This window comes from Pinus tabuliformis, chromosome X (assembly GCF_031772625.1).
Source record: "Pinus tabuliformis cultivar Carrire ecotype Pingquan chromosome X, CPIR1, whole genome shotgun sequence".
Lineage (NCBI taxonomy): Eukaryota > Viridiplantae > Streptophyta > Pinopsida > Pinales > Pinaceae > Pinus > Pinus tabuliformis.
The window spans coordinates 120,565,508-120,588,160 of record NC_142308.1 but is presented as its reverse complement, the minus strand read 5'-3'; positions in this window follow the sequence as shown (position 1 = coordinate 120,588,160).

Here is a 22,653-nt window from a genome sequence, read left to right as displayed (position 1 = left end):
TTATGCAAAGGAGACCATCTAACTCATCTCTGCCCTAGAATTGAAGACGCTCAGCGCTTGTTAGGACAGCAAGGGACTTCTAGTTCGCAAGCTGTGTTAACTAACCCGTTTCCCCAAGGGCAGCAACTTCTTGCTGGCGCAAGTTCGAACCCTGGTACCTCCGCAGGGGGCAACCAGGAAGGGGACAAGTCATCAAATGTTTTCATGATGGGTGCTCACACTAATGTGGCCACACGGTCACGTGATTATGGTGAAGGTGAAAATTCTAAGGGTAAATCAGTTCCCGAAACTAACAACCCACTTCATATTGAGCGACCTTCTGTTGAGACTATACCTCGGGTGCCGAAAGGTTCAGCTAAACGCGCGACTATCAACCCTAATATTAGGGCAGCCCAGAATTACTCCATTGTCGAGGATCTGGCTCAGAGTCCATGTGCTATGTCCGCGTTAGAGGTTCTCCAGACATGTCCTACTCAACGAAGTGCCTTGCTATTGGCAATGGGGGCAGTAGATCCAAGTAATTCCTTAGCTCTCTCTTTTGATATGAGTAATGTCAAAAAGAGACTTCCTCATCACATGGCTTTCCAGATAAAGTCTACCTACCAGAAAACGAATATTTTCCGGACGGTTGTAGATGAGGGAGCTTCCACGTGTGTCATGTCTATGTCATGCTGGAAGGCCATTGGATCACCGACGGTTGTTCCTTCACCCACCCTATTGACAGCATTTGATGGTCACTCTCATAGACCGTACGGGATTATCCCGGCTTTTCCTATATGTGTTGGAGGAAAGGTCGTTAATATTGAAGTAGAAGTCATAGACGCTAACCTAGATTATAATCTCCTATTAGGAAGGAACTGGGTATACGAGATGGAAGCCGTTGTTTCGACTCTATTTCGTGTCATTTGCTTTCCTTATGAGGGGAAAATCGTTAAGGTTGACCAATTGGACTATTGTCCAGCTGATCCTCAAGCAAACTCTGACTCTACCATTCCTTTAGTGGGTAACCCCCGTCCGCCTATTGAGAGTCTAGGAGTCGGGATGTATTCTTCATTGATGGGTACGTTTAACCTTCCCCCTCCTACAGCTGGTATAGATACAATTTCATCCTCCAGGGATCCTTTACGGAGAGAGTTTGTCCAAACTCTTTATTCTTCGAATCCTGGAACCTTAGCTTCATCTGTGACCACATCAGGTGACGACAAGGTGGGTGAAATAGAATCTCTTATGTCTGCAGCAGAACCTAGATGTGAATCTATCGATAACTCTGTAGATAACCATTCTACTATTTCCTCTGGGAAAGAAATAGATGGTGATGTGGCTCATTTTCGGACCCCTGATTCCACCTCTGCATCGGATTGCTCGGATATTGTTTTTCCATCAGATGAAGCGATATTCGAAGCAATGACGGCCGTAGATCGACCTTTGGAAGATTTACATCGTCGGTTATACTTTCATTCCCCTGTGCATGAAGTAGAATCTCGGTCCTCCAGTTCGACTAGTGATGTTTGTACGGTCCCTTTGGCTCCGACACATTTATTTGCCGAAGAGAGTATATTGATTGGTTCGATCGTCGTACCTATAAACATCCCTAGGAGTCAGTTGGCGGAGCCCCCTGACGGGCTCTACCTCAGGAAGTGCTTTGCTTAGCTTTGGCCAGGCAATGGCTTCTTTGTATTTTATGTATATTTGTACATATCTTATCGAGCGTTTTCTGATATCAGCACTTTTGGTCTGCTTTGGCAGGTGTTGATGGATGATTTGGTTTATTTTGGATTCGCCGATGGTGCTAGTCGGCACACTCGGAATCTTGCTTCCGCAGCTTGGGTACTTTATTACCCAACTGGTCAGTTGATGACATCGAGAGGCGTGTGTATCGGTCCTGCTTCAAACAATATGGCCGAGTATACAGCTGTTATCAATTTATTATCCGAGGCAATCTCTCATGGGATCGACTCGTTGGTAGTGTATCTTGATTCTCAATTGATAGTGTCTCAGTTAAATAACATTTATCGGGTTAGAGATCCATCATTATATCGCCAATATTTAAGGGTGAGGTTGTTGCAAAGATCATTTATTTACATTAATTATTTGCACATTCCAAGATCTCAAAATTGGTTAGCTGATTCTATCGCTAATCAAGCATTAGACTGGCATATCAATCATTCATCATCATAAAATCATGCATCAAAAAGTCAAACTGTATATATATATATATCGCAAAGCGTCTCGAGTGTACATATGCGTGTCCAAAATATACAAAATTGGGACTCAAATGCCCATAATCATGTCAGGCATATCTAATGCCTCGGCTCTGGATGAGCATCTAAATAACTAACTATAGCAGTGGCCACGCGCCGAAAAACGCGAACCCAGTCACGTGGCATCCCAACCACATGACGCTGCATATCTGGAGGAAGGTCCTCTATCTCGGCCATCGGTACTTGGTAGCTCAATCTCGCCAAGTGTCGCTGGACGTTGTTGAGCGTCCTTTCCGCATTTGCAGCCTCCTCTTCGGCTCCTCGGCCACGCCGCCCATGCCGTGGGAATCCATCTGGTCGCACAGACCCAATGTCTGGAACATGATCATCATATCAGTCATTTGAATCTCATCAAAAAAAAATATATATATATATATATATTTTTCAAAGTTCATCATTATGCTTGAAAAATCCTAAAAATCCTAAAATCATAAAAATCAAAAAAATCTTACCGATCTCGCCCCATGCTGCGTCTGGTGGTAACACTAGGTCAGGATCTCCTCGGAAATCCAGTCCAGCATAGGGGTAGTCGTCTATGGCGATGATCTGTTGCTCCCACCAAGCAAAAAAGTCGTCGTCGAATGCATTCCTGGGCACTTCCCCACCCCCCAGACGTTTCATCAAGTCAGCCCACCGGCCCATGCGTGGATCACGTGGACTACTGATGGGAACTGCTACCCTGGGGCGGAGTGCGGGAACCTTCTCGAAGAAAAACGTGCATAGAATGGTTCCGTACCCAAAGTTCTTGGTCTGTCCCTTCCTGATAGAAGCAAGCTGCTCCTTCATGTTGGCAAGTAGAGGAGTACACCAGTCAAACACCGTGGTGAGACAGTCCACTGCTACGCTCATGTTTACCCGTGATGCCTGATGTAGTGAAGATGACCCGTTCACTCGAGCTATGGTGAACAGGATTATCCGCAGTGACAAACTCGCCACGTGTGGGATCGAGATCTGACTCCCGACCTTCCGATGACCTGGGCAGTAAAGTTGTACATAGTCGTCTACGCTGAGACTATTCCGGGTCCTGCCCCGGGAGTGTACTACCTCTCCCCTTCGGGAAAGGCCCGTGATGAAATATATATCTTCCACTTCTATCCTGAGTGGCATCTGATCAATCATAAAAGCTTCTTCCTCGACATCCCAATAATCAATAAGTCTCTCGAGCAGACGCACATTTGCTTTCATATTCGGCAACTTGAAGAATTTTAACAATCCGCATCCCCGTAAGGCATCTAATGCCTCATCATTATCCATAACTTCATTATCTACAGCTGAGTGCTCTCTTTCACGCCATGTGAGAGTCATCCTGGAAGAAAAAATCATTTTCATCCATTAGTTTTTTGTATAAAAATTTTTCGCTGCGCACACGCGGTTTACCCTATACACAGTCGCATGTAGGGCCGTCGTATACGCGATTTATATACATCCAACCCGCGTGTACGCCGCAGAGCAATTTTTTGCAAAAATCTAACGGTGAAACATTAATTAAACTTCCTAAAAACTATCACAATTGATTGCAAGACAAGTTTAGTGCTTACCTGGAAGTTTTCGGCAAGTTTGAACGGTTGAATAAGTCACGGGGAAAGTTTGCTCCTTTTGCTCCACAATTTGCTCTCCAAGTCAAACGGTGAAAATGGTAAGTCCAAAATTTCTTTTTATAAGTTTTGAAAATGCAAAATTTTTTCAAAATTTTATTTTGTTTGGTTTCATGTCACTTTTAACTTGGGAGCTTGGAATGTCGAGATTGAGTTGTTTTTCAGGACATTTTGGACATTTTTCGACGGTTCGAGACGGTTCCATGACTGCTGACCCGTCATGGCAGGTATCGTGTTCTCACTGGCATATAGGTTAGGGACACCATTTTTCCGTTGCATTGTGCATACTAGCCTCCATTTGACCAATACATCTGCCGTAGGGTCCACCCCATCATGTTATGGTTCGCAAGCCATTTTCACTCGCCGATTCTTTAAATCATGACATGATGGTAGAGCCATCCTTTTACATGGGCATCCTAGTTAGCACCTCACTGACATTTGTTGCCCATGCTGCTTCGTTTTGAGTAGGCTCGGGAGTCCTCTGTAGTCCCGCCATGACTTATGCATTGAAGACTCATTCTTCTTTGCTTCTTCGCTTCATTCTGGCCTTATACCCTAGAGGCTCCTATGTGTGTTGAGTTGTACTTCTGCATTGCATGTTGACCATTTGCACCTTTTGGCCTATAGCCGGCTTCACTTGGACTCGTGTTTAAGCCCACTTTTGACCATGACGTCTGCAAAAATCGACCTTGCATACCCTTGACCTCTGCAGCTTGACATACCCAGATCCGTGGAAGGGACATACCTCTGAGTGTCACTGACCAGTTTTTCACCTCCCTGCATTGAGCATAGGAACGTTCCTTTCCCAGGAACTAGATCATCTGTTTCACCGACACTCGTTCTTTCCACTGTACCATAGCATTCTTTTATTCTTTTTCCGGCTTATCAGAAAAAGACAAAAAAAATTAAATATTCCAAAAAGAGCGGGAACAGGGACATTATTTCCATTTATTGTTGGCATCTAGAGTCAGTCGTGTCGCCCTTGAACAAAGCACTCAAAACAAAGTCTCCTCCGCATGGGTGGGATTTAGTTTGACTTAGGTAAGCCATAACCTTGTTATCGAGTCAGTTCTCCCCCGATTGGTTATCTCTTCCAATCATATGGAGGGTTCGTTCGTGCCTCCTGCATGACGAACTTATACAGATTCATTATATGCTGCCACATAGTCACATTGAGTCGTGCTTTTGTTCAAGGGAAGTTAGCCTGAGTCGGCCTTTCTGCGGTGTCTCTTGACTCATTTTTCAGTCGGCCATCCCTGGTTGTCAGTGTCATGTCTATCATCACATCAGTTATATTGGTCCTTCACTCGTGCCGGTTTGAGAAGGTCCCCATTGACTTCTTGCTGGCGGGTCTTGTCCTTATCGACGACGACACATTGCTCTGAGGGCAGACCTAGAGACCGCACCCTGGCCCTATTTTCATTATTGATAGGTCACCTTGTGCTCAGCATCGATCAGTATCATGGGTCTTTGACTGAGTGGTTTCCCTTGTGTTCGACATCAGCATACATTATCACACATTGGGATTCGTGCAGTACCTTGGTTTCCATTTGACCCTATTGGTGGATACCTCGCCTCTGTGTCAGCTTTCATTATTGGTTGGTTCAGAGGGTTTCTGCCGTGCGCTAGCCACATCTTGTGTACGCCGGAAACGTACTTCGGTTGGGTTACTACATCTTTTTCGTCCGATTCCTTCCACATTATTGGCCTACGGTTTACACTCGCGCTAGATTGATGGAGGATGCCTTAATGCTTTCCTTCTAGCAGATCTTTCCCTATCGACTCCGACTCATTTCTCTGGGGCAAAGATCTAGAGTCCATTTGGCAGTACCTTGGGGTTTGCAGTCATTAGTGGCAGATTCCTCGCTATCGACAGTGGGAAACCATCATTGTCTCCTGATTGATAGATTCTTATAGGTGTTCGACTTCAGCTCATCTATTCACACTTGTTAGATTGTACTGGGTACCTTGACGCTCATTATCATTATCGGTGAGTAGTCTCGCGTTTGTTAACGGTATACATCAATGACCGGTAATCAAACGATTTCTCACATGGTCGACTTCAGATCATTTATTCCCATGGTGTAGAAATGTACCACGGCGGTCGGTGAAGACCTCAGGTTGTATCAGCATTCATTGGTTCACTTGACAGTTGCTCCTGTTGCTGCTAGTTGATACCATTCCACCTTATATGTTGCAGTCAGTCATGGCGACATTCTATATGCTGGCACCTGAGTTTGCAGTGTAGTACCATCCTATTCCATCATGTTCAGTTGGTACCTTATGGGATCAGTCTTTGATTTCAGTGATCCGTTGCATCTTTCAGCATCATTGACAGTTTTATATGTGATATTCAGACATGTACTTACTCATTATGATCAGATGATCCATTATGTATTTTACAGTCATTTATACTTGTATACTTAGTGGATCCGCTTGTACTTGATATGCGGACATGCTTTACTTTTCCTGAGCATGGGTATGCCCGCCTCAGACAGTGTTTCTTTCTGATCTCCTTTCGGTGGCTTGGCAGGCTGAATTCTGGTGAAGTCCTCCTTGGTTTTTCGGCAGAGTTCCTTTCCTTGTACTTACTTAATGTATTTCGGCCATCATGTTCCCCTTCTGACCTTATACATTAGGGGGCATCTGTTATAGCTCCAAATCTCACTCTTATGGTTTGTGATGCTGCACTTATGGCCTAGGGCAACCCCTCCTTCCAGACCTGGTCCAAAAATTTAAAAAACAGTGTTTTATTCCCTATACGCGACTTTGCCCTGTGTTAAACGCGTGTACACACGGGTCTGTCATACCCAACCCGCGTGTATCTATTAAAACACTTAAAAAAAAATAAAATTTCCTCTTTTTCGGGCGGTGATCGCGGGTTTACCTGCTGGATCACCTATTAGTGCCCGTGGCCCAACTGTTCCCAACCAACTCCTAACTAAAAAACTACTTTGGAGAGGGTATAAAAAGACATCAAAGGGAAGGCCAAGGGGAGAGAGAAAGGAGAGCAAGATTATTATGCTGAGATTTTTCCCTTAGACCAGGTCTGAAGTCCTTGGTGCATTCTGCACTTCCCCCATTTTGCATAGGAAACCCTTGTTTCCATGTGTATTGGTGATCATTCATCCTTGACATCATCATTGAGTAAGACTTGGAAGGAGCTCTTGTTGGAGGCTGGAGGCTGGAACGAATCCGGGAGGAAGCTTGCTTGGAGCCTGCTGAAGGTGTTCAGGTGATATCTTTCCGATATATGTACTTTATTTGCCTTTATATATAAAGAAACACGTCTTTGTTCCCGAATAATCTTTCTTTATGCTTATGAGATTCTTGTGTTGAATTCTTATGAAAGTGGTTACTTAAAGATTTTTTTATAACTAACTTTATAGCATAAAGATGATTTATATATAAACTTCTATACATGTACTGTTGTGTTCCTTGATTTGTTTGTCTTGCAGGTCAAAGAAAGAAGAAGGGAACTCCAAGAAGGGTTTGCACCCTAACGGTCTTCTCGAACGTAGGACCTTAGGTATGTACCCTAAACATTAGAATTTGCTTAAAAGTAAAAAAGATGGCTGTGTGTGTGTGTTTCTTTGTATAAGCAATTTTCAGTCTGGTAGAGTCTTAGCCCAAAGGACCCTAGGGGTACTTTCCCTTCAACCACAACACTCTTTGAAAATAATAATCCAACACAACCCTTTATGATTTTTGGTTTGATGGATAGGTACTCCTTAAGAGGGTTTATAATAAACCCTAAGACTCATGAGATGCCTTGTATCAAAATTTTAAATGCACCTTATCCCTCAAACTATTCAAGAAATAAACAATTTTGCTTCACGCCATTTTGACTTTGTAAAAATACAATCCAGGTGCTAATAGGGGACCTGCTTCTAATCTTGAGAATTGTAGCATGTTCATGAAATCCATCTAAAACCAACCCTAAACTAAAAATTTGACAACAATTTGAAAATTAAATGCCAGAAACTATCACTTCTGGAATGCCAATCCTTTATACACACTAGAAGCTCATACTCAAACTCAAACCAAATTATTTTGAAAACATACTACTTTTGAAAATAAAATTGTGATAACAACTAGCTCCAATGGGGATGTTGTCACCATAGGAGGCAGCAAGAACCCTCGTAGACTAGGTTCCTTGTACAACATGATTAGGAACTTTGAAGAGTAAACTAAGAAAAACTTAAGTATAAATTTTTGACTTATTTGAAATACAAAATGAATTTTAAACTAATGGAAATAAGTTATTTTCCAAATTTATTTAGATACATACTTTGAGAATTGAAATAAAAATCTATTTTCACACTTTGATAATCATTTATCATAATCTTAGGGCCTCCTCCTCTGACTTTAAATTCTTCAAAATGATATCCAAGCCTATAAATTTTCCAAAATAAAATGGACATACACGATGAAATGATGAAATATCACTTTTTAAGAGAGATAATGTTTAAGAAAATGTCCATATATTGGACCTCTGGGCATAAATTCCCCTTTCAAGTCTTGTGAAATGAAGGTGTTATTGCCATGAAATGCAACGATCTAATAAGGACCCTTCTAGATATGTTCAAATTTACCATGTTTTCCTTTCTCCTCAGTTTTTTTATCAAAAACTTGTTTCATCTTTTCCTTAAAAACCTGAGTCTGATCATACACTTTCTCTCTCATTTCCTGAACCTAAATAAGATGATTTATCCTTCTTTAAATATGATTGGGCTCTTCCTCTTGCTCCTGCAAATACTTCATGACTAGTATCCCAAATGAAACTGGAAAAGTTGTTTCTATGCCATATAGCAGCTAAAAAGGTGTAGCCCCAATTTATCTTTTAGTGTTGATCTTATCTGCCCATAATGAAAATTTCAGTATGCCAAGATTTCTTGTTATCCTCCAAAAGTTTACTGATGATCCTAACCAAACTCTTATTTGTAGATTCTTCCAATCCATTCCATTGAGGGTAATAAGCTATGGAATGACTAAGATCTATATTATACTCATCACAAAATTTAATCATTATCAGTTATGATTCTTCTTATGGTACCAAATATGGAAAGAACATTTTCTAGAAACTGAATAACAACAAGGTCAATAGCTTTCCTAGTTGGCATAGCTTCAATTCTCTTTGTGAAATAATATGACCCTGCCAGAGTCCACTTATGTTGTCTTGAAGATGTTGGATGATTTTCTTCAATAAAATCAAGGCCCCACTGCTGAAATGGTGCATCTACAGAAATGGATTTTAAGAAACTTGGCCTTTCCTTCAAATATCTAAGATTTTTGACATGCTGCAACTTGAACCTTTCAAACATTAGACAAACTGTAGGTCAATAAAAGCCCGCTCTTAGAATTTTATTAATAGTGGCCTTCCAATAATGATGCCCCCCACACACAACCTGATGGAACTCCATCATTTTTTTTGCTTCATCCTCAAGTAAACAGTTCAAAAGTATACCATCAAGGTCCCTCCAAAAAAAATATCCATCTGAAATAAAAATTTTATACCTTTAAGTTTTAATGATAGGACTTGAGTTTTACTAGTTTCAAGTGGATCTTGTAAATTCTGCAATACATAAACAACATAACTGTACCATGAAGAAGTTTTGAACTGTTTGGATACAGGAAAATTTGTTCTATCCTCAACTTAATCTCAGAGCTCTAAAACAAATTTTATTCCAAGAGTGTCACAATTTGTTTTAGTCATAAGTTTGAACAGGCCTTGAATTTTGATAAGCTTGGTTGGCTTGATTTCTAGGTCATATTTCAACAACTATTCTATCCACTTTCCCCTTCTACCATCACTGTTTGGCTGACTCAAAATATATTTGACTACATTTTTTGGCACATAAGCAATAATATGAGAATGCAAGACATAAAACATGAAATCCTTTAGTGCCTATACTAACGCATAGGCTCGTTTCTCTATAATGTCATACTTGAGCTCAGAGTCTCTCAATTCCTTGTTGAAAAAGGATATGGGTTGTTCATAATGAACTACATTCTTTTGAAGTAAAATTCCTGAAATTGTATAATCAAAAGCAAAATAAAAAACTAAAAATCCTTTTGAAAAGTTTGGGATTACTAAGACAAGGTCTTGAGTTAGAGAATTTTTAATTCCTTCAAAATATTCTATGGCTAATGTTGTCCACTTAATTTCACTCTATTTCTTTAACATATTAGTAATCGTATTCAAAATTTCAATGAAATTAGGAATGAATCTCCTTTAAAATTTCACCTTACCAAGAAAGGATTGTATTTCCCTTTTACTCCTCCAAAACTCAATTTTTTGTATGGATTTCACTTTATTTGGATCAATTTGAATACCATCTTTTGACACCATGTGTCCCAACAACTTTCACTCCTTCATGAAAAAAAATTACTTTTTAAGATTCAAAGAGATACTAGATTTTTTGCATTTTGAAAAAACCCGTCTGAGGTGTTTCAAATGATCAACTTCAATTTTAGGATACACTTTTATGTCATCCAAATAAACCACAAAAAACTTGTCCTTTTAATCAACAAATGTTATGTCCACCATCGTTTGAAATGTAGTGCCAACGTTCATTAAACCGAAAGGCATCTTTAAGTACATGAAAGTGCCCCAAAGAGTCGTAACAACAATCTTATCTTCGTCATTTGGATGCACTAAAATTTGATTATACCCTGAAAAACCATATAACATAGAAATCCTCTCAGCTCCAACTACACTTTGAAGTATATGTTCTAGTTTAGGTAGGGGGTAATTATCTTTGAAAGAAACCTTATTCAGATTTCAAAAATATACACACAACCTGATTTCTCTTCTCTTCTTTCTGACTAGGACAAGATTTGTAATCCATTGAGAAAACCTCAAGGGAACAATTATCGTGGAAGAAAGAAAACATTTCACCTCTTTCTTAATTAATGGAAACAACCTTGGATTAATCCTTCTAAGCTTTTGTTTGAAAGGTTTCTGATTAACTTTGAGTGGAATATTATGTTGAATGATAGCCTTATCATACACCTTTAAATCCTCATATCTCCAAGAAAACACACCTGAAAGTTCTTTTAAAAATTATGCATACTTTTGTTTTTTATCTTCCTTTAAAAAATTAGAAACTTTGACAAATTTTGGATCTGTTTCTATTCCCAAATTATAATCTTGCATCTCGCTATCAATAGATAAAATTTTGGGCTTAACGACAACATCATTATTGTCAAAAAAAATTTATAAAGGAAGCAAACCTCGAGGAAATAGATTATTGCCCAACTGAACAATATCTTGTCCAACTATAGTATTCAGAAAATTATTTGAATCTGCATCCAAGTCTGTCATAACATCTTTGCCTTCATCAAGAGGTGTACTTTCAAACTCATCAAACATTTTTATAAACCTTTAGATTTTTTGGTCCTCCTAAAAAAACCTGCCAGTTCTTGATATTGTTTAAAATGGAGGGCCTATATCTTACATTTATTTCATACTTCCTATTTGGATAAATAGGAATTTTAAAATCACTGACATCAATAGATAGGGAGTCTATGATACAATTTTCTTCTCCAGAAAAAATGGAAATTTTATGTTTTGAAATGAAATTATCAAACAAGTCCCATACCTCATTTTGATAATCCCTCATCCTTGGATGTTTAATATGATATGTAACATTGACTTGTTTCATGACCAACTTAGAGTCTTTGAAGACACCATTTTTTTTTCTCTCAAAAAGTTCAATCCAATAATCAGAGCCTCATACTCTACAATGTTGTTGGTGCATTCAAAATACAGTTTGAAGGAGTGTAACTATTTGCTACAATTTGAAGGAATGATCCAAATACCTACACCTAAACCATGTTTGGAAGTGGAACCATAAAACTACATGTTCCATATCTCATCGCCTTCGACTGTTCGTACTTTTTCCTTCTGAATTCCATCATACAACTACTGATGTTTCTCTTCTTCAAAGCACAAATCATTATAGAAAATTTGAGAACCAAGATCAGTTCAAATGCATAAATAAGATGATTTTCAGGTTGGTTTTTACTGTTGACCATAGAATCCATATGAATCTATCTGCACAAGCTTCTTTGCTCACTAAAAAATGGAATAGATGCATAAGTCATGTCCATTTTTAATGTACCCCCCAATTTAGCTGCCCATGAACATGATAACAACATCCCAAAACAAGCTAGCATATCAATCACTAATACATCAATCACCATATTCTTGGTAGGGAATTCGGTGAGTGTCACAACCAGGTCCTTTATTTGTCCCAAACATTTAACCTTTATTGAGTCAAAAGAGAACAAATACTTGTAAGGTTTGGTGATATCAAGGCCTAGAATTTCCATGATTAATTTCAGCATCCAATTGTGTGAAGCTCCAAAGTCCAACATTTCATTATGAAGGATCACGTTATCAATGTTAAAACTAATGTAAAAAGGAGGAACATCATCATTCACTTTAGTGTCATGAGGGCCAAATACAAATTCAGGAGCATCATCTTGTATGCTTAGAGAGTTTTGATTATTAACATTCGGTGACTGACCTTCCTTTGATCCCTCAATCATTTTAATGATTTGTTCTTTATATTTTGCATTTTTTAGTAATTTAGAAAATGGGATTGGGTTCTTTATCTTACCAGTTTCGTTCTCCAAGCTAAAAGGCAGCTAAACCTTTTCTAATTCCTTTCCATCCTTCTTAGCTTCATCAACATTCTTAGGTAGATCTTTCTTTGGATCTGCTTGTGGATGATCTGCTGGAGGCTTTCCTGGAGAGCATTTGACTATGATATTTTTTCCTCTAGGGTTATATTGTCTCTGAAAATAAGCAACATCATTGTTGTAGCCTTGCTGATATACCTATTGTCCAACCATTAATTGCAGGATATTCTTTTCTTTTGGCACCTGGGTTGATTGATCATGCTCTTCTTTGGTCAAGTAGACCTGGGTATCATCCTCATCAAGTAAGTTCACTTGTTCTTCAGCTTCCTCTGCATTTTCTTCATCAACAAAATTTTTCGGGCCTCACAACCTGCTGATCTTCAGAGCCTTGAATTATTCTGAAATTGGGATTTTGGACTTGGGGTTGAGGCTCACCCTTGAGAGGAGTTAACTTATCAACCAATTTTTCCATTTTTTTAGCATGAATTCAAACTTGGTATTTGCTGAAGAAGAGGGTTCATCCTTAATTATTTTCCTTCCAGTCCTCATTTTCACCTTTTTGTCTAGAAAATTAGTTTCTACTCCTATGGCATTCTTTTGCATGTCTGCCAGTGTATCAGTATTCATTTCTCTTAATTGAAAAGAAAAATCATCATCAAATCCATCTGGATAATGGAGTATATCTAATCTAGGTAGAGGTTTAATATCAGTTGGAAATGCATTATATACCTTGTTAAATGTAGTAGAAAATTCCTGCATTGTCTCACCTGGGTTTCTCTTCAAATTATCATATTTAGCCAAGATATGTAAAGGATTTTCCTATCCTCCCATCTATTGCTGGTGGGAACACCCTAGGGCATTGGGTTGAAAACCCCAACAGAGCAGAGGGAAAACAACAACAAGAAATGCTCAAACAAACAATATAAATGCTTGTTCTATTGAACTGGGAAGAAGTGACCTTACTTGGAGGTCCTACATTTGGGTAGATCCCAGAGGGTGAAAAACCTCTCCTTCTCTTGATGCCTTTAAAACTTGTAAATTATTCAAGAAAATCATATATAGCAATAGAAATGTAAAGCATATTCATGATATATACGTTAGATCATATAAGAAAATGAACAATTACGCATTAATATAATATTTATAAACAAATCACAACATGTATCAATGCATAAACACAATAAATATCAGGTACAGAACAACATTTCTTTATTGAACTAAGCTACAAGAAAGGTGAAAACTACAACCTGAGTCTTCCTCTAGCTCCAAGCGAAACTGTCCTCTGGATCCATCCTTTCCCACCCTCAACAATTTTCCTCCATCATCATACACAATGATATCTCAATAAGGATGGAGGATATCTCGAAAGAGGAAACAAGAGTTTACTAAATCTTGTGGAGTGCAGGAGGCACAAGGATTTTGTCAGACTCAATCAGGGATCAATCAACTATAATATCAATATCTCCTTTCTTCTCTCTTAAGGCCTTCCCATGGAGATTTATTTATACTTGTCCAAATTAGTTTTTTCAGTTGGGAAACAGTTGGGCCACGGGCTATAGGAGGTGAATAACAGGTAAAACCCATGAAATCCACCTGAAATTAAGGAAATTTATTATTTTTAAGTGTTTTAACACATGTACAGGGGTTGGGTATATGCTGACCTGCGTGTACACACTTTTATCATAGGGAAAAGTAGTGTATAGGAAATAAAACATTTTTTTTTAGATTTTGGACCAAGTCTGGAAGGAAGGGTTGCCCTAGGCTATAACAAGAGCATCAGATCTACCAAGAGTGGTAAATAGTGCTATAACAAATGCCCCCTAATATATGAGGTCATAAGGGGTACATGATGGCCGAAATGTATTAAGTGTATAGAAGGAATCATGCTAAGACAAAGGAGGAGTTCACCAGAATTTAGCCTGTCAAGCCAGTGAAAGAGATGAGAAAGAAATTGCTATCTGAGGCAGGCATATCCATGCTCAGAGATAGTAAATCATGTATGCATGTCAAGTACAAAAGTGGGTCCAATATGCATACAAGTATAAAGGAACTGAAAATACATAATGGATCATTCAATCATATCCAAATAAGTACATGCCTAAATATCACATATAAAGAACTAATCAATGATGTAGAAGTATGAAGCTGATCACTGAAGTCATAAAGCTGGTCCAAAGAGTACCAAGTCAAATGGTGGAATAAATGGTAATATACTACAACTTGGGTGCAACATATAGGATGTTGCTATAAGGAACTGCAACATATAAGGTGGATGTTGTAAACTAGCAGAAACAAGAGCAACTAACAATTTAACTAAGAAATGTTGATGCAAACCCAAGGTTTTCATCGACCGTCATGGTACATTTCTACACAATGGGAATAAATGATCTGAAGTCAACCATGTGAGAAATCATTTGATTACCAGCCATTGATGTATATTGTTAACAAACATGAGGCTACTCACTGATCATGATGATGAGATCCAAGGTACCCAGTACAAAGTAACAAGTGCGAATAAATGAGCTGTAATCTAACACTTGGAAGAATCTATCAATCAAGAGACAATGATAGTTTCCTACTGTTGATAGCGAAGGAGTTTTCCATTGATGACTACAAACCATAAGGTACTAACAAATGGACTTTAGATCTTGTTCCCAAAGAAATGAGCTAAATTTGATGGGAAAATATCTGCTAGAAGGAAGGCATTAAGGCATCCTTCATCAATCTAGCACAAGTGTAACCCATAAGCCAATAATGTGGAAGGAATTAGACAAATAAATATGTAGTAATCCAACCAAATCACGCTTATGGCATACACAAGATATGGCTAGCGCACAATAGAAACCCTCTGAACCAATCAATAATGAAAGTTGTCAGAAATGCAAGGAATCCACCAATAGGGTCAAATGAAAACCAAGGAACTGCACGAATCCCAATGTGTGATAATGAAAGCTGATGTCGAACACAAGGGAAACCACTTAGTCAAAGACCCATGATACTAATCGATGCTGATCACAAGGTGACCTATCAATAATGAAAACATGGCCAGTGTGTGGCTCTAGATCTGCTCTCAGAGCAATCTATCATAGTCGATAAGAGCAAGACCTGCCAACAAGAAGTCAATGGAGACCTTCCCAAACCAGCACGAGCAAAAGACCAAAAAACTGATGTGATAACGAACATGACTCTAACAAATAGGAATGGTTGATTAAAAAATAAGTCAAGAGACACCACAGAGAAGCTGACTCAGGTTTACTTCCCTTGAACAAAAGCATGACTCAACTGTGACTACATGACAACATATGAAAACTTTGTATAATTTTGTCATGCAGGAGGCATAAGCAAAATATCCATATGATTGGAAGAGATAACCAATCGGAGGAGTACTGACTCAATAACAAGGTTAAGGCTCTCCTATTTCAAACTAAAGCCCATCCCAATGTAGGAAAGACTTATTTTTTGAGTGTTTTGTTCAAGGGCAACATAATTAACTCTAGCTGCCATCAAATATGTAAATAATGTCTCATTCCCATTCTTTTTTGGGATATATATATATTTTTTTTATTTTTCATTTTTATGAAGCCTAAAATAGAATAAAAGAATGCTATAGTATAGTGGAAAGAACGAGTGTCGAAAAATCAGATGCTTTAGTTCCTGGGAGGGGAACATTCCTATGCTCAATGCAAGGTGGTGAAACTGGTCAATGACACTCAAAGGAATGTTGTTTCCATGGGTGAAAGGGTGCATCAAGCTGTAGATGCTAAGTGATTTCAAGGTTGATTTTGCAGAAGACATGGTCAAAGAGTGGCTTAAACACAAGTCCAAGTGAAGTCGGCTTAAGGCCAAAAGGTGCAAATAGTTAATATGCAATGCAATAGTACAACTCAACACAAAGGAGCCTCTAGGGTATAAAGCTAGAAAAATAGCAAAGAAGTAAGAGAATGAAGCTTCAATGCACAAGTCATGGTGGGACTAAAGAGGACTCCCGAGCCTAAGAACAAAATTTCAACATGGGTGCCAAGTGACAACAAGGTACTATCTAGGTTGCCCATGATAAGGTAGACTCTACCACACAAGTCATGACACTCCTAAGCAATGAGAAGGTTCTGCATCATATCTTGTTGGGGTTGATCCTAAGGCATAAATGGGAAAGGAAACTGATAAATGCATATTGCAGGTGAAATAACCTAACCTATATGCCAGTTTCGAGAACCAATATCTGTCAGAATGGATCAACCATAAAAATATCCAAAGGAGAAATATTCCAAGTTCAGTAGACATAATTACGAACACTATACAAGAAGTTAATACATGCCATATATAAACTTCAGATAAAATCTTGTGTTATAGAATACAAAACTTGAAATTTCGTACCTTATATGTACAATATGGTATAGGGAACCACGCAACCTTGTGGCTTATGCATAACAGTTCTTCTGGACAAACCCCTTGGAGGGCTCAAGCCAAGGACTCCTTTAGTAGTCAAAACTCATGGCTTCAAAAATTTCTTCCTGTGAAGGAAAATCAAACTTTAAGAAATCATGAGAACTAGAAGGATCAAAAGAGGGAATTAAGGGGTCCCAAATCCCCATAAGAGAAATCTCTCAGTCAACTGTCGGGACCAAGTCCCGAGAAGGAAAATAATATTTCAAAGGATCCTTCCTGGAAGTAATTAAATATTAAGGATTCAATGCCACACAGTTCACCCATGGAGGGGTAGAGTCTAATTTAACACTATGAACAAACCAAGGGGTATTCTGTAGTAAATTCGAATTAGGGTGGTGATTATCAGATGCAAGCTGATCAATAGTGAAAATATTCCCATTATGAGGATTAAACATCACTCGAAAGAGTAAAGACATCATATCATTCATAGCATAGAAAAAATCATGCCCATGTAGGATATTAAAGTCTAAAGGACGATCAACCACCATCATATCGATAAAAACAGTCTTCCCACCTAAAGTAATAGGTAATTGAGGAAGAACACACATAGATTCACCAGGTCTTCTATCATAGGCTAACAACTGACTATCAACTGTCAACAACTTTGGAGAACTCAAAGCTTTCCAAGTCAAGCAGGATATAATACTTTTAGAGGATCCTTCATCCACCATACATCGATAGACATTTGTGGAATTAACACTAACCTTTATCTGGAAAGGTGCAGTGGAAGTAAGACAAGGCTCGACAAGGCTATCCCAACCAAAGGAGACACTCCTAGAACTTGGAGGGGGAATATTTGAAGAGACCGGGATGCCCACTAGACCAGAAGACTCTATACTAGAAATTGACAAGACTCTGTTGTTAGGCACTTCATCCCCCAAAAGAGGAGTGTAATCAGCCAAAGATTGCACTGGCTCAACCACGTTATCAACCAATGGTTGATGAGACTGTTGAGAAACCATATCAGGTTCAGGAGTAGAAGAACCTTTAGACTTAGACCATATCCTTTTTACCTCTAAAATACTAAGAAATAATTGAGTAAGATGGTCTCCCTTGAATATCTTATAAGGAAACTTAGGTTTAGGACTTCTACGCTTAGGTTTCTGATCAACATCCATTCTGCCAACATCACTAGAAGTGGTTTGTGGAGAGTCACCAACATGAATTGCAGAGGTCAGTGACTCTTTCCCAAAATAGATAGGACTTGTGCCCCCAAACCTACTCACATCAGTAGGTGAGACGATAAAAATATGACTCACAGAATGTTATTAGGAAAATTAGTGTCCATTCAGAGCTGCTAGTCCCACTAAGACGGGTAGCTATCTTAGAAACAAACAAACTAAAGCCACATGTGCTTTCCTTTATGAGAGATAGATGAGAAAGAAGCAGAGAGTACCAACCTTAGTCTTTCGCTTGGCTCCTTGTTTGTTTCCTTTCCTCTTTGACAGAACTTCGCCACTCCTTCCTTACTTGTCCCGCTTCAAAGAGCACCTATAGAGTCAAAGCAGCATAATACCATCAAAGCATAGAGATCTATAACCATAAACAATATAGGATCAAATGTATATTAACCATACAAATGCATATATTAATACAAGATTCAGAGATATATAAGAATATGGAGGAAAACTCAAATGGATTTATTGATAGAAGTAGGAGAAGAGAGGATTACAACCCATTGGTTTGACCCAGCGCCATCCTCCCAGCATGAAAGCCCTCTTCACCTCATGAAAAGCTTAGATCACCCAACAATACATTGTTTCATAGAGAAACCAACAACACTTCCTTACAAAATACAAAACTCCAGCCTCTGGATCTCTAGGATGAGGGATCCATATATATATATGTTTGCAGTTGGGTGAGTCAGCTTCTGGGTTTTTGATTAGTGTCATTTCTCTGATAGTTCTTAATTCCACTTGGAGATTTCATGATCTCTTACTCATCCCTGGGCAAATTCAGAGAGGAAAGTGTCACAAGAGAAGTTTCTGGAAGATTCCATGATCATCCACCTTGCAAACTGTCTCTGCCATTTGTCTACTCTCACCCATCGCACCCCATAGAAGGGATTTTCAATATGCATCACACCCCCATGTGCATTAGGTGGGATGCATCGCACTTTGACCATGGAGTAGGTGATATGGTCCAGTTTTGACCAGTTCTGAGCAGTTTTTCATGGAGAACTTTTGGGAGATGATGTAATCAGCTGACCTTGTTCTTTTAGGGTATGAAACAACACTTTTAGGGACTTAGAAGCCCTTGGTTTATGGACATATAAGATTGGGGTTGCAGTGCCCAAATATGTCTATAATAGTTTCCCCCTAAAGCATGAGGTCGTAAATCATTTTGATGTCAAGTGAAATGCTTTATCATGAGGATCCGAGGTTTTTTCGAATTGGAAGGTGACCTGTAATAAGATACAATACAATACATTATCTTTATAATATTTTCATGATCTAGTTGAGGCAAGCATTCCCATTCTCAACTTTATAAATTCATTTTCTTGTACATAGGAAAGACAACCGTCTGTGTGGTAGACTAATGATTCTGGTAGAGCCATCATCCTTTCGCTTGGATGATTATCTGTGCAGCAATGATGTACATTCGATGTCTTTATTTTCCTAAATATATCGCAACTCGGATGGATGAAACTAGATCCGGGGTCTTCAAAACTCATTCAATCTTCGTCCGAAGTACAAGTTGATCCATGTGAAAAGATGTTCCGATGTCGAACATGGAAAGACATCACCTGATTACCAGCCAAGGATGTAAGCTGTTAATAGGCACGAGAGGAATTGATCCGGATTTAAATAGGAACGCAATAGATTATAGAGATAACCATAAATACAGAGATGCGATAACCATAAAAACCGAGATGCAGCGGAAATAATACTTCATTTCATTAATGGAGAATACTGAAATATGCTTACAAATAGAAATAACCCAGCTAGGGCGATGGTAGCTTATCTTTGAGAAGAGATGTGTCGGCTACATGCCTCTGAACTGTTTCGAACTGTGTTTACAATGAGGCTCGGAGGCCTATTTATTATTGAGAAACAATGGAAAACCCTTAACATTCCAAAACCTAACCCTAGAAGATGAAACACCAAACTATGGGCCCCGTTTGGGTAAATTGGTACATCAACTTCCCGGGGTCGTAACTTTGGCATATGATCTCCGTTTGATGTGCATGATAGCCCGTTGGAAAGATCTATCCGAGGACTACGATGGAAAAGATGTTTTTTTATCTAAAATATTATGGAGGTAGATTTCCCAAAAAACATGGTTTATGGCCTCAAAACGGCTCCGAAAGTTTAGGACCCGAAAAACTACTAAAAATAGTAAACTGCGCTATAATTAAGGAAACTAAAAAACTGAAAGAGACAGTTGTGGGGGTCCAAATGGGATAGGTGGGTGGCCCCAAACATCCACCTGGATCATTCCTCCCCCCTTAGGAAGCAATGGTCCCCATTGCGTTGAGTTCCTCCTTGAGATGAGGAAGCTTCTGCTCAGCTGGGTCTCCAGTGAGCTGTTCTGCAATATTTGATGTGTCCAGAAATGGTGGGAAGCGTGGTCGACGATGGTCCACATTGAACAATCAGTGAAAGCAAAGGAATGGAGGAATGTTGTGCTTCATAGCATTGTTGCCCAAAGCCTTGTTACTGGTGTAAGGACCATGTCGAAGCAGTCTAAGCTTCTGATGGGTTCTGGTAAGGCGTTCTCTCTGCAGATGTAACCAAACTTTTTCGCCCACCTGAAACTTGTGTGGTACCCCTCTGGGTAAGGAGAAGTTGTTCCTGTGTTCTGTCATGACTGTATCCTTATGTTGCTGCTGCTGTGTGGAGGAACCCTTTGCGGGGGTCATGGATGTAGCAACAATCTTCCCCTTACTTTAGGAGCGAACCAGACAGAAAATAAATTTCCTAGTATGTGAGATGAGCTTGCTGCCTTTCTTAGTAGTGATCAAAGAGGTGGTGGTAGGTGGAGCTACCTCTGGTATCCTGTATAATGAATTATCCAAAGAAATAATGATAGCGCGAGGCCTTGACTCATACACAGCATGTCGCCTCCACAAGTATGGCTGGCCTAATAGTACATCACAAACATCCAGAGGTGTAACATCACACAATACCTCATCTGTGAAGGGCTTGATGCTGTAGGGAAGGCGGCACTGCTGGTGAACTTTGAGATCTCGTCCTTCGTGAAGCCACCCGATACTATACGGTTGTGGGTGTGGCATAGTTGGTAGGCCCAACCACTTCATGACCTCTGCTGAAACGAGGTTCTTTTGGCTACCACTATCGACAATGAATTGCAGCGGCGAACCCTTCACCCACATCTGTGAGTGGAAAAGACGTTCCCCCTCCTCTGGCTCTTCGGGCTCATTCTTCTGGATCTTGGCAGTGGCAACAGTGGCACTAGGATCCGCATCAATGATTTGATTCCCTTTGCCATCCCCCTTGTCGGGTTCCGGCTCAGAGTCAGAACATGCATCTGATTCGGAAGCCTTCAACTCGGCCACCAGCGACTGCTTGGTCCGACACTCACTTGTGTTATGAGTGGGACTCTTGTGGAACTCACACCACTTTCCTGTGTCCTTCTTCGGCTTCGTGGTGTTGTTATTTTCTTGCAGCTTAGAGGGGTCGTCTTGGGTCACCCCGCCTTGGCTTTGTCCTTTGGGCTTCGGATTTGCAGATCCAAAGTCTCGCTTCTTCTGTTTGAACTTTTGCTCGATTTTGACAGTGTATTGGTATGCTGTGTCGAGTGAGGAGATGTTCAAGAACTCCATCTCTTCCTGGATGTATCTGTGTAGGCAACCACGATATTTGAGTACTAGATGCAGCTCAGAATCTTTGATACCCAACTGTGTGTGAAGGGTATGAAAAATATTTGTGAACTCTGGTACATCTTGGTTTCGTCCCTGCCGCAGTGTGGTCCATTTGATGTATTTGTCCTCATAGCTTTTGATAGGGTAGTACTGCTCCTTGATGGCATCCCAGAAGTCATTCCAAGTGGGGGCGGCTGAAAACAGTGAGCCTGTACTTTCATCCTTCTGCTCGCAGTATGTTTCCCACCAGTCCTTGACGTGGGGGGCTGCTTTGAGAAGAGCGAAAACAATCTTTTCCCGACTTGAAAATTCATGAACAGAAAAATACCCATCTAGTAGATTTAACCATTTATCTGCGGCATCTGCGTCTATTTGACCCTCGAAGATGGGGATTTAAAAATTAACTTGTACCTTAAACGGTGTGGCGTTTCCAGAGTAGCTGTTGGAAGCCGATGCATCGCCTCTGGGTAGCCGCTGAAGGATCTGCGCAAAGCTATCCATCATCGCGTTCCTTTGCTGCTCAAGGGCTTCTTCGAACAAGATTCTGATAGGATCTCCTTCCCCCTCGTCTTTCTTCTCATCCGCCATGGGAGGTCGTCGATATTTGCGAGGCTGGTCTTGCAAAGGTTCGACCAATTCAAGCCCTAACTCCTTATATCCCGACCTCGTTGGGGACATGCAAAGAAAAACAGAGAAAAATCACACCGCTCTGATACCACTGATCCAGATTTAAATAGGAACACAATAGATTATAGAGATAACCATAAATACAGAGATGCGATAACCATAAAAACTGAGATGCAGCGGAAATAATACTTCATTTCATTAATGGAGAATACTGAAATATGCTTACAAATAGAAATAACCCAGCTAGGGC